The sequence below is a fragment of the Mus musculus genome, chromosome X (assembly GCF_000001635.26).
Source record: "Mus musculus strain C57BL/6J chromosome X, GRCm38.p6 C57BL/6J".
Classification (NCBI taxonomy): domain Eukaryota; kingdom Metazoa; phylum Chordata; class Mammalia; order Rodentia; family Muridae; genus Mus; species Mus musculus.
In genome coordinates, this window is record NC_000086.7 from 38,857,205 (window position 1) to 38,870,155 (window position 12,951).

The 12,951-nt window shown below is 37.6% G+C and overlaps 1 protein-coding gene across 1 annotated transcript in view; it reads left to right on the forward strand.

The window, feature by feature from the left end:
* Positions 1-12,951, forward strand: part of 6030498E09Rik (RIKEN cDNA 6030498E09 gene) — a 189,909-nt gene that overhangs the window by 84,425 nt on the left and 92,533 nt on the right. The gene's annotated exons all lie outside the window — the stretch shown is intronic.

A 12,951-nucleotide genomic window follows, 5' to 3' on the forward strand; every position in this document is an offset into this window, starting at 1 on the left:
TCCTGTCTTCTACTCCTTTTGGTGTGTTTGCTTCCTTTTTTTCTAGAGCTTTCAGGTATAAGTTTAAATTGCTAATATTCAAACTTTCTATTTTGTTTATTGAGGCACTTAGTGCTATAAACTTTCCTCTTAGTACTGCTTTCATTGTGACCCATAAATTTGGGTATGTTGTGCCTTAATGTTCTTTGAATTCTAGAGAATTTTTAATTTCTTTCCTTATTTCTTCTCTGACTCAGAGATCATTGAGTAGGGAGTTTTTAAAAATTTCCATGAGTGTATAGGTTTTCCAGTGTTTCTGTAGTTGAAGTCCAGCTTTAATCCCTGGTGGTCTAATAAGATTCAAGTTGTTTTTTCAGTTTTCTTGTATCTGTTGAGGCTTGTTTTGTAACCAACTATATGGTCAATTTTGGAGAATATTCCATCAGGTGCTGAGAAGAAGGTATATTCTTTTGTGTTTGGGTGAAATATTCTATAGATGTCTGTTAGGTTCTTTTGATTATAGTGTCCGTTAGTTTCATTATTTCTCTGTTTAGTTTTTGTCTGGATGACCTATCAATTGGTGAGAGTGGGGCATTGAAGTCTCCCACTATTATTGTGTGGAGTTTTATATATGGTTTAAGATTTAGCAGTATTTCTTTTACATGTGTGGGTGTCCTTGCGTTTGAGACATAGATGATCAGAATTGAGATATCATATTGGTAGATTTTTTCTTTGATGAGTATGAAATGTCCCTCCTTGTCTTTTTTGATTAATTTTAGTTGAAAGGCTATTTTATTAGATATTAGAATGGTGACTCCAGCTTTCTTCTTGGGCCCATTTGCTCAGAAACACTTTTTTTCCCCAACACTTTACTCTGAGGTAATGGCTATCTTCATTGTTGAGGTGTGTTTCTTGTATGCAGCAGAATAATGAATCCTGTATTTGTATCCATTGTTGGGGAATTGAGTCCATTGATGTTGAGAGGTATTAATGACCAGTGATTGTTGTTATTTCCTGCTATTTTGGTGTCGATGGTGTTAGTATGTGTGTGTGTGTGTGTGTGTGTGTGTGTGTGTGAGTGTGTGTGCTTTCCTTGTTTTGAACTACTTATTTCCTGTGTTTTCTTGGGTGTAGTTATCCTCCTTGGGTTGGGTTTTTCTTTCCAGTATTTTCTATAAGGCTGGATTTGTGCCTATATATTGTTTGAATTTGGATTTGTCTTGAAATATCTTGTTTTCTCAATCTATGGTGATTGAGAGTTTTGCTGGGTACATTGGCACCTGTGGTTTTTAAGAGGTTGCAAGATATCTGTCCAGACCCTTCCAGCTTTTAGAGTCTCTGCTGAGAAGTGGGGGTGTAATTCTGATAGGTCTGCCTTTCTATGTTACCTGCCCTTTTACCCCTGGCTGCTTTTAATATTCTTTCTTTGTTTTGTAGATTTTGTGTTTTGATTATTATTTGGCCAGAGAATTTCTTTTTGTGGTCCAGTATAATTGGTGTTCTATAAGCTTCTTGTATGTCTATATGCACCTTCTTTCTTTAGGTTGGGAAAGTTTTCTTCTATGATATAGTTGAGAATATTTCTGGGCCTTGGAGCTGAGACTCTTCAACTTCTACTTCTATTATTATTTGGTTAGGTATTTTCATGATCCCAGATTTCCTGGATGTTTTGTGTCAGGAATGTTTTAGATTTAACATTTCCATTTGCTGATGGATCAATTTCTTCTATTTTAACTTTTATGCATGAGATTCTTTCTTCCACCTCCTGTATTCTGTTGGTGATGCTCGCATCTGTTGTTCCTGTTCTCTTCCCCAGGTTTTCCATCTCCAGGATTTCCTCATTTTGTTTTCTTTATTGATTTTATTTCCACTTTTAGGTCTTGCACAATTTTATTTATTTCATTCACCTGTTTAATTGTATTTTCCTGTATTTCTTTAAGGGATTTATTCATTTCATCTTTAAAGGCCTGTATCATCTTATAAGATAGAATTTAATGTCATTTTCTTATGTTTTGGTTGTGTTATGATATCAAGGGATTGCTGTAGTGGGGTAGGTGTGCTTTGGGAGTGTCATATTGCCCTGTCCTTTCCTGATTGTGTTTTTTTTCAAGGGAACTTAGCTATCTGGGTGGTTTTGGTCCCTGGATGCTTTTGTTGTAGTAGGTATTGGGAGTGGGTGAACCTCTATGGGTCTGTTGTGTCAGACCACTGATGAGTATCCTTTGTCTGTTTGGCTCCAGACCAGAAGTTCTATCTATACAGTTCAGGAGCTTCAGGTCTGATGTAGGTAGGTGGAGAGGTGGCAGGAGAATGGAAGCCTCCCTGGGCTAGCAGGCTACACAGAGTAGCTTGGCTTGGCCCAGAGGGTTAAATGAACAGGGAAGATGGATAGAGGGAAGAAAAGCTTACCTGTATGTTTCAGGAGTCTGATGGAGGTGGAGGAGAGGTGGCAGGAAAGTAGAGGTCCCCCTATTTGGTTCAGGAGTCTGATGAAGGTGGAGGAGAGGTAATGAATACTTCTTCTATTAACAAAGATGTGAACATATTAATAAGCTTGACCTGTGTTTCATTTCTAGTGGCCTAAAATATCTTATTAATAGCTAGCTACTTAGTTACAGGGAATTATTTTGGAAATAGTACCAGATTGTTTCTGTGTGATGCCAGTAGTCTGGGCAATCAGAGTTGTGCCTAACTATCCTTTGTGTACATTATCAGCTTTATTCTGTAGCCTTGGTAATCTGGTCCTGTGCCCAAGATCCACTGTGGCTGTACTCTAGGTACCATCTGGTGACTTGTGACTGCTTAGGGCCAGTTATAACAAGACTATGAATAAAAAAGGTCCCCAAATCAGATTCTATGAAGTCTATAATTTGAGATTGTATATGTATAACACATAGACAGTAAGAACTACCTAAGAGCCATTCATACTTTGCCTTTATGTGTAAGAGGATACCAAAGCAAATGTCTTGTGATACAATCATAAAGCATTCAGCATCATGACAGAATGAATTATGAATATATTTATAATATAAGATCTTCTGAGAAGTAGTGGGAAGGTGTATTAGGCTGTTTTCTGTTGTTGTGATAAATATTCTAATCCCCAAATTAAGTGAGAAAGGGTTTATTTTAGCTTATAGTTCCAAAGTGACACAGTCAATTATGGAAAGTGCATTAGTTACATTTCTGTAGCTGTGATAGAGTAATATGACAAAAAGTAACTTGAGAAAAAATTTATTGTAGCTTACAGTTCTTGAGGGGTAGAGTCCATAATGCAGGAAAGGAATGGAAGCTGGACCATGAGGTAGGCCTGGCAGTCAGGAAGCAGAAAGATCACATTCTATCTATGTATAGGAGTGAAGGAGGGATGGAGAGAGAGGAGGGGGGCACAGAAAGGCTATAAATCCTCAAGCTCAGCTCATTTACCAATGACATACTTCCTCTACTTCCTAAAATTTCCATAGCATCTCCAAACATATTCACCGACTGGGGACCAAATGTTCAAATACATGAGCCTATTAGGACATTTTTTCTTTCATTTAAACCACAATAGTAGGGAAGACATGGGCCCAGGTAGGGAATGCATGGCTGTAGGAGCCAGGAGCTAGTTGATCACATTGCGCTGGACTTATGAAGCAGAGAAAGAGAATAGCGAGTGGGACATGGTTATAAAACCTGAAGGTACTTAGTCATGTATCTCCCCTACCAAGGCTTTACCTCCTGAAAACTCTCTAACCTTCCTAAACAATGCCAACAGCCAGAGAATCAAGGGTTCAAAGACATGAACATATGGTGGACACTTCCAATTCAAACTATAATAGAAACCATCTGTCTCTTAGTCATGAGATCAAATTCAAAACTTGCATTAGGCCTTTTATGTGTTATATCTTTGTTTCACTCCTTTAAATATTTATGTTAATTAGTTCTTTGAGCGTTTCACACAATGTGTTTTGATCATATTCATTCCTCCTCCAACTCCTGCCTGATCAATTAGCACTTCCTACCCACCCAACTTGTGACTTCTTTTATTAATACCCATTGAGTCTGATTTGGAATTCCTATGTTTTCTTGGGTGTGTGGCCTTCCACTGGAGTATGGTAGCCTTACTAAGGGCCAAAATCTTAAAGAAAACTGACTCTCTATCTACCAGTAGCTGTCCATTGCCAACACCCCCCCCCCCCCATCAATAGGGATAGGACTTCGTGCCCACTTCCCTTCTCCATGTTAGAATTTTTGGTCTGACTTGACCTCACACAGGTCTTGAATATGTTGCCACAACCACTGTTGAATCCATATGTGTTGCCTTGTGTCTTTATAATTATCTACCAGTTCTGGTTCTTAAACTCTCCATTTCTTTCCTTGAGCTTTAGGAGGAGGGAATGTGATATACATGTTCTATTTAGAAATGGGTATCCCAAAGTCTCCTATTCTCTGTATTTTGACAATTTGCGTTTTTGTTCCCTAGCATCTACTGCAAATAGAAGCTTCTCTGATGAATATAGAGAAATGTATTAATCTATGGGTATAAAAATAAGTCTTAAGAAAGTGGTTTATTACTTCCATTACATTCTTGCCATTTTGTACCAGTTGTCATGCCTTGCCAGGCCAGTAATGATTATAACTTACAAGGTTTGTAGCAGGGTAAGACGTTCTTTTTTTTTTTTAATTTTATTTATTTATTTATTTATTTTTAGAGATTTTATTTTTTTTAATTTTTATTTATTTTATTTATTTTTTATGGTTGTGAGCCACTATGTGGTTGCTGGGATCTGAACTCGGGACCTTTGGAAGAGTGGTCGGCGCTCTTAACCACTAAGCCATAGAGCTTTTCTTTATATACATTTTAAATGCTATCCCGAAAGTTGCCTATACACTCCCCACGCCCTGCTCCCTGACCCACCCACTCCCACTTCTTGGCCATTGCATTCTCCTTTACTGGAGCATATAAAGTTTGCAATACCAAGGGGCCTCTCTTCCCAGTGATGGCCGACTAGGCCATCTTCTGCTACATTTGCAGCTAGAGAGATGAGCTCTTGGGGGTACTGGTTAGTTCATATTGTTGTTCCACCTATAGGGTTGCAGACCCCTTCAGCTCCTTGGGCGCTTTCTCTAGCTTCTCCATTGGGGGCCCTGTGATCCATCCTATAGATGACTGTGAGCATCCACTTCTGTATTTGCCAGGCACTGGCATAACCTCATAGGAGACAGCTATAACAGGGTCCCTTCAGCAAAATATTTCTAGCATATGCAATAGTGTCTGGGTTTCTTTTCTTCTCTTGTAGTATACATCGCACCTTCAGCACTAGGAAAGCTAGCCAGTAGGGATGAAGCTTCAAGGTCAGTACCAGCTTGATCTAACATGTTCTAAGACTCAATTATGTAGTGTCTTTAGCAACAGGGTTTTATTATCAAGTTCTAGAAGTTACCAATAGCATGGGCAGTAGCTTGTAATGCTTGAGAGTCTATGATATTTCCCTGGCCAGCATCTCCTAAAGAGGAAAACCATTCTTGGTAGTGGGTTTTTATTTGTCAGCCTGTGGTATCTAGTAGGGACATTGCTACCCCATTAAAAGGTAAATTCATTTTTTCTCTCTCATGTGTATGTGTGTGTGTGTATATATATATATACATGTATGTATATGCATATATTATATATGTATGTATAAGTATATATATTATGTATATTTTAGGAAGCTTCTAATGTATTACATAGACTCTCATGTAATGTTTTTGAAAGCTCTTTAGTGTTATTTATCCTTCTCTATGATTCAAACAAGAATCTTATTAAAAGAGAGTGATTGCTTATCTAGGTCTCTCTTAAAATACCATCTTCATGCCTTTACTTTGGGGCTCTTAAGTGGCATTAAACAGTTTTTAGAAGTTTTAAGACAATATTGACAATCTTCTTATTTGTTTTAGCCTTCCTTATATGTAGCTACATCTTTAATTTAATTATGAAAACCATAGTTTAATCATATGCTGTTCACAGTTGAATATATATATATTTACCTATTCAAGACCCTTTAACTGAATATTTTGCTTGAACTGACTTTTTCCCTTAGTGGTCAGTAAACTTAGTCATGTGATTAACTTTTTAATTGCTTCTTATATTGAACATACTAATTTGGTCTTTGAAATTGTTTTCTGCAACCAGTCATTTTGAATTTTTGTATTTAGGTCCCTAATAAAATCCATCTACAAGTTGGTCAGACTTATTTTTAGGGGAGTATGAATAATCGAATAAATAAGGCATGATCTGATGTAACATTGGCATTCTCTTGTCCTTTCAGAAATAGAATGGTTTGTACATTTAATCAAAACAAAAGAAGAGATGAAAGTGTATTGTCAAACCATGGTATTTCCCACAAGTAGTAAAATCTGACTACTTGTCAAGAATGTGATTACATAATTTATCAATGGTAAAGGAAGGAAATTGATAATAATCCATTCATCTTTTTCTAAAATTGAAGATTTTTAACTGGGCTTGGATGTGATTAGTCAATGTTCTTTCTGCTTTGAATAAACTCTCTATTTTGCATTCATCATCACATCTTCCCTAAGACAAAGGCTGGTGAACTTTTGTTTCCAACACTATTCTTGTTCATAATTGTCATTAACCTAATAGAATTGGATCTATTCTTTTCTCTGGATTTCGTTTCCTAGAACATGAATACTCTGCTTCTTTAGATATAACTAAATGCTGTGTAAATCAAAGAGCTAGAAGAATTATCTTTGATTGAAGGAGGTGGAGGTGCTATAAATACATGTCTAGACACCCCCCCCCTTAGCTTTCATCTCTGCATCATTAATAAATTCATTAATGAGGGCTCTGTTCACATATCTATTATCAACTCTAATCATTTGTGTGTTTGAATCAAGCTCTTCTGCCTTCATTAGTGTCATTAATGCCTGTCAGCAAATGATAATGTGGGAGACTCTTACAAATTTATATGCATTCCCAGAATGAAAACTCAACTGCAGTCAGTATTCTTGCATGACAGCAGCTGTAACAAATGACTGTCCTTCCCAGGAGAAGTGTAAACAGGTCGCTAATTAATGCATTTACCATTAGCCTCTGTTTAGTCTTCAGTCATAGCATATTCATTTATTATGTTGGGACACCAAGTACAATGTTGTTATGGAAATGAGGTATTTGTACAATCTCCTTAGATCCACATGACAGATTGAGTTATCTACCTATTTTTCTCTCAGCACTTTCCCAGATATTAGTGAGTATGTGAATGACCTTGGAGAAGGTCTAACTTTATTGTCAGCCTTCTGGTGTAAATTGCATAATGGTTTGGCAGTTTATTTAAATGTAGGCAATGGAAATCGTCCCTTCTGTGTGGGTAAAAAAATGGTGCAGGGCATAAGAGGAAAGGAAAATAAACTGTAACTTTTAGGATGTGTTTTTTTTTCTCATGGAATTTAAATAAAAATTAGAAGTGAAGAGGTGCAATGATTCATTGTTACCAAAAGAGTACAAAGTAGATTTTGATGATCAGTCTTCTTCCCTCATATGCACAGAGTGGTTGACATCTCTCAAAAAACTACAGTATATATGTTATACAGTGATTGTAGTCATTTATTCATCAAACATTTTAATTTGCATTACATTTATTTATTCAGTGTGTGTGTGCAGGCATGCATGTGACCACACCTGTATTGGGTGTGGATCTGTGTTGGGAAAGTGGATGGGGGGCGGGGGGCAGGAGAGCAAGTGTGGGGGAGAGGAACCTGATCTGGTATTGGGTGAGGGAAAAGGACTGAAGCCCTAGGGCCATCAGAAAGAATGTAAACAGGAAACCTCAGAAAATAAGAGGTTGGGGGACCCTCCAGAATGCACCAGAGACCTGGGAGGCAAGAGACTTTCAGGAATCAAAGGGAGGGACCTTAGATGAAATGCCCTACAGTAGGAAGAGTGAACTTATAGAGCCCACCTCTAGCAAGAAGACAGGACATCAAGTGATGGATGGGGATGCCATCCCACAGTCACATTTCTGAACCATAATTGTTATTGTCTAAAAGAATTACAGGGATGGAAATGGAGAGGAGCCTGAGGAAAAGAAGGTCCAGCTATAGGTCCAAAGTGGGATCCAGCTCAAGGAGAGGTCCCAAGGTCTGACACTATTACTGAGGCTATGGAGCACTCACAAAAAGGGACCTAACATGACTGCCCTTTGAAAGACCCAAAAAGCAGCTGAAAGAGTCAGATGCAGATATTTGTACCCAATCAATGGACAGAAGCAGCCAACCACTGTTGAATTAGGGAAGGCTGAAAGAAGGTGAGGAGAATGGTGATCCTGTAGGAGGACCAGCAGCCTCAATTAATCTGGACTCCTGAGATCTCTCAACACCAACCAGACAGCATACACCAGCTGATATGAGGTCCCCAACACACATACAGTAGAGGACTTCTGGGTCTGTGTTCATTCAGAGATTATGCACCTAACCCTCAAGAGACTAGAGGCCCCAGGGAGTTTAGAGGTCAGGTGGGGTGGGGGGTGGGGGCATCCATGTGGAGATGGGGTGGGGTGGGGAGGAGTTGTGGGATGTGGAGCAGTTGGAGGGTGGATGGGGGTAGGATATGGAATATGGAGTGTAAAAAATAAGTTAAAAATAAAATAAAATAAAAATAAAAATAAAAATAAAAATAAAGATATATAAAAAACCAAACCAAACCAACTAACCAACCAACCAACCAACCAACCCCAAAAAGAAACTTAGAGAGGATGTACTTGTTTATCACACACACACACACACACACACACACACACACACACACACACACACTATATATATATGTGTATATATATATAAAATATTATATTACACAGTGATCATAGTCATTTATTCATCAGACATTTTAATTTGCATTAAATTTATTTATTCAGCATGTGTGCAGGCATGCATGTGTCCACACCTGTGTTGGGTTGGAGCCAAGTGCATTTACCTAGTGTTCCATCTTGTCAGCCCTTCAGTAAACATTTACAGAGCAATACAGTGGACAAGGTACTATTGCATATATTTAGAATACTGATATGGAAAAGATGCAGCCTACCTTTCAAGAAACTCAGGATAAAGTGATCTGATAATTCTGTTTGTTTCATCACGAGTAACATAGGCACTATGGTAATTGTATGACCAGGATGCTGCAGCATTATAAATGAGATTTTTTTTTCCCATGGAAAGCATAGAAAAAAAAAACATAATGAAGAAGGTAAAATTTGAGTTGATTCTTAAGGGATCTTAAGGGATCAATTGAAAGTTTTAGAGGAGGATTAAGTATGTCAAGTTGATAGAATGGAATGTGCAAAAGAAAATATTAGGCAATATTCTAGGATGGCAAGAAATTGAAGATATTGGAGGACTGTGTGAATAGAGGAGTGGCTGAGATTAAGTTATGTATGAAGAAGCATATGAGAACCAGGCAGAAATTTTTCTCAATCTCATGAAGAGTGTTTGGACTTCATCATATTGGAAATGGAGTTAATGGAATCATGGCATAGCCGGGTTGGGTTGGAAATTTTACCCTGGTGGTAATAATGATATTTTGGGCAAGAGGGATTACAAGTAGGGATAGCAGTTAGAAGCTTGATGAAGTAGTCTAGGCAAGTAAGTGGTAAGGAGTATTCAATTCATCACTAATCTAGTTCAGAGAAATTAGTGACCACCTATATGTATGTAAAGTGGGAATTAAGAATCAACACATCCTTATGGTTTCAAGTATTTAGAGACATTAAAAAGCTGTGTTACTACTGCATATTCTTAGCAATCCACACAGAGAAACTGAGGCACATGGATGATGTAATTTTTGGAAACCAACATTTTAGACCTCTTACTGGCTAATTTCTTTCCCAGAGTCTTCATTTCACGTTATCTTCCTTTTCTTTCTCCTTTTATTCATTCTAATTTCTCCATCTTTCTCTCTTACTTTTTCCTTGGTTTTTTTGTTTGTTTGTTTGTTTGCTTTGTTTTTGTTTTTGGTTTTTTTTTGGAGACCAGATGTCATGTAGCCCAACCTGATCTCAAATTCACGATGCAGCCGAGACTCCCCATGAACTTTTGATTCTCTTACTTCACCACTGTAGTGCTGAAACTTGCAGGCCTATACCACGATGCCTATCCTCCATTTTCCACTTTCCTTTTCCATTTGGGGTGTGTCTCAGTATGTAGTTAAGGCTATATATATTCAAACCCATGATTCTCATGCTTCAGACCTTAACTGCTGAGAATATATGTGTGTGCTACCATGTCTAGCTTAGAACTTCTTAAAAGGTTTTGGATCTAAACCCCAACTTGGAGGAGTGAATTAGGAACCGCATATATTATGAAATCTTGTTTTTACTTTTTTATTCAGGAACAGGGTGCTTCTTTGTGTGTTATTTAAGCTATATACATATGATAAGCAGGCATACAATTAAGTAGTGATTTAATTAATAAAGTGGGAAGAGTAGTAGACTGGGAGTCAGGTGGTATAAGTCTAATTCTGGTTCTTCTTAAATATTTACTTGAGTTTAGATAGTTTTTAAACCATGTTGGGGTCAAGTATTTTCATCTCTAGTGTAATACTTAACATTTGATATTTGGCTTTATCTGTATCTATGACTCATCCTGTAGTTTGAACAACATTCATCTATCCATTTATGTATCCAAGAAACATTTTTTTAAAAACTAAAGCAGCATAAATGTCCAGGGATTTATGATCAGTTGTAGACAGGTCATATTTTAAGGATTTTTGTCACTTTTCTTTTGTATTTATACTCTAACTTGCTTGTAATATTTCATTGCTGTCTTCAGATTCAACCTCCATTCTTCTTGGTATGGAAAAAACTATTGAGGTTGGTAAAGAGAAATATGTGGTTCACCTCCATTCTTGTTATTTCTCAAATAAGCTGCTCTAGCCAGCAGAAGGGTAAAGAAAACTGAAACAGATATCAGTTATCCTCTGGCACCTTATAGGTAAACATTTGGTTTCATTTTTTTTTCTGGTTCAAGAAGACCCTTTTCTTATTGTATTAGTGATAGAATGGCACCAAATTTAAGCTAAATGCTTTTTGATAAAGTCAATTCTTTCTTTGGGTTTAGGTTTACCAATATCTAGAAAAGAGACAACGATGTGTATTTCTCTTCATTGCTTCAAAGAGAAACCTTTAGAACGTGAAGGATGTTATAAAGATGAAGGGAAGTCTAAAACAGGATTAATAAAATGAATTTCAATGCTGTATCACCTCTGGCTGATTGATATTAGTTATTCATGGCTTGGTGTTCAAGAACATCAGTTTGTGTCTATGCTCATTTGGAAAGAGTAATAGCTGTTATGGGTATAGAGTAGGTAATGGCAGAACACAGCGAATAATGTATTAGAGCTTATCGCTGGAATAATGAGACTCTTTGGGGGTGTCATTGTCCCAGCCAAACAGGAAAGGACACTTCTATTGTTAACTTAAATATGTCTCCTACAAATTGCAGTTTATTCAAATCATCACAGTGGTTTATCCCTATGGGTCTATGGGGAGATGAGAAAATGCTTTTCTTCTTCTTCTTCTGATTGCCATGGATTCCACTAGCCAATTTGGAAGACTACACAGGGTTCTTAAATTGTTGATTTTTGAATGATAATAAAATCAGTTGTAATGATTGACACTGGCAACTACTTGGTCATTAAAATTAACTGCTGCTTTGGAGTGGGGTTAAACTGTCCAATTTACAATCAGAGCATTTTATCTTCTTTAGGTCAGAGTAAGTAATACATGGGAATTTGCTAACCTTGTAAAGGGAGAAAGAGAAGGGAGAGAAGAAAGAGGAGAAGAAATGAGAGAGAAAAAGAAGAGGGGGAAGAAGTGGGGAAGGGGCAGAGATGAGTGATGGGAGAACAGAGAGGGAGGGAGAGAAGAGAGAGAGAGAAGGAGAGGCAAATATGGCAGTACAGAGAGGGAGAGAGAGAGAGGATTAAGAACTTCAAGGAGTTGCAGATATATAACCCTAATTCATAAAGTGTGTGTGTGTATGTTTGTGCACACGTGTACATGTGTGCGGCACAGGTGTCCATTCTCAGAAACACCATGCATCTTTGTATTAGTCAGGAGTCTCTAGAGCAGTGGCTCATGGCACTGTGGGGGGTTGAATGATCCTTTCACAGGGGTCACTGAAGACCATCATAAAACACAGATATGAAGTAGCAACAGAGATAATTTTATGGTTGTGAGTCACCACAACAAGAGGAACTGTATTAAAGGGTGGCAGCATTAGGAAGGGTGAGAACCATTGATCTAGAGGAACGGAACCAATAGAATGAACATATGTTAAAGGTAAGTTTATTAGATTGGCTTACTGAATATGACTTAGGTAGTCCAACAATGGGAAGACTGAGAACTGGGAGGCTATTGAGTACATGACTCTGAATGTGTTAGCAGTTCCACACTGACACTGATGTCCTGGAGAATTCTTTGAGCACTGGTTTTCATTCCACTTTGGCAAACTGGAAAACCTGGTTCTTCTAATGTCAGCAGTAGCAACAGCAGAAACAAGATTCCAATAGGGTACATGAACTTGCCAGAACAACAAAGCGCAAGCAGAAAAAAAGGAAAATATTTTTTTTATCCAAACTTCTTTTTGTCTGAGAAGCCAATAGACTGTACTACCCACATTGAGGGTGGATCATTCTCCTTCAATTAAAGTAATCAAGAAAATCTCTCTCATCTGTTCCCAAAGGTTTCCTTGTTAGTCATTAAATCCAGATTCCAGCAATGTTGACAGTCAGGACTAACAGGATCTCTTATTTGTCGGGAGCACACCAATTAGGCTAAAGTAGATGGCTAGTGAGCTTGAGGTACCCTTTTATTGCTAGCTGTCTCTATTTTTTTCAGAACAATATTTACTATAAGTGTAGAGTCTTTTATTATTATTTTTAGTTTAAATCTTTGTTCTTTAAAAATCTCATACATGTATTCAATGTATCTTGAGCCTATGCAC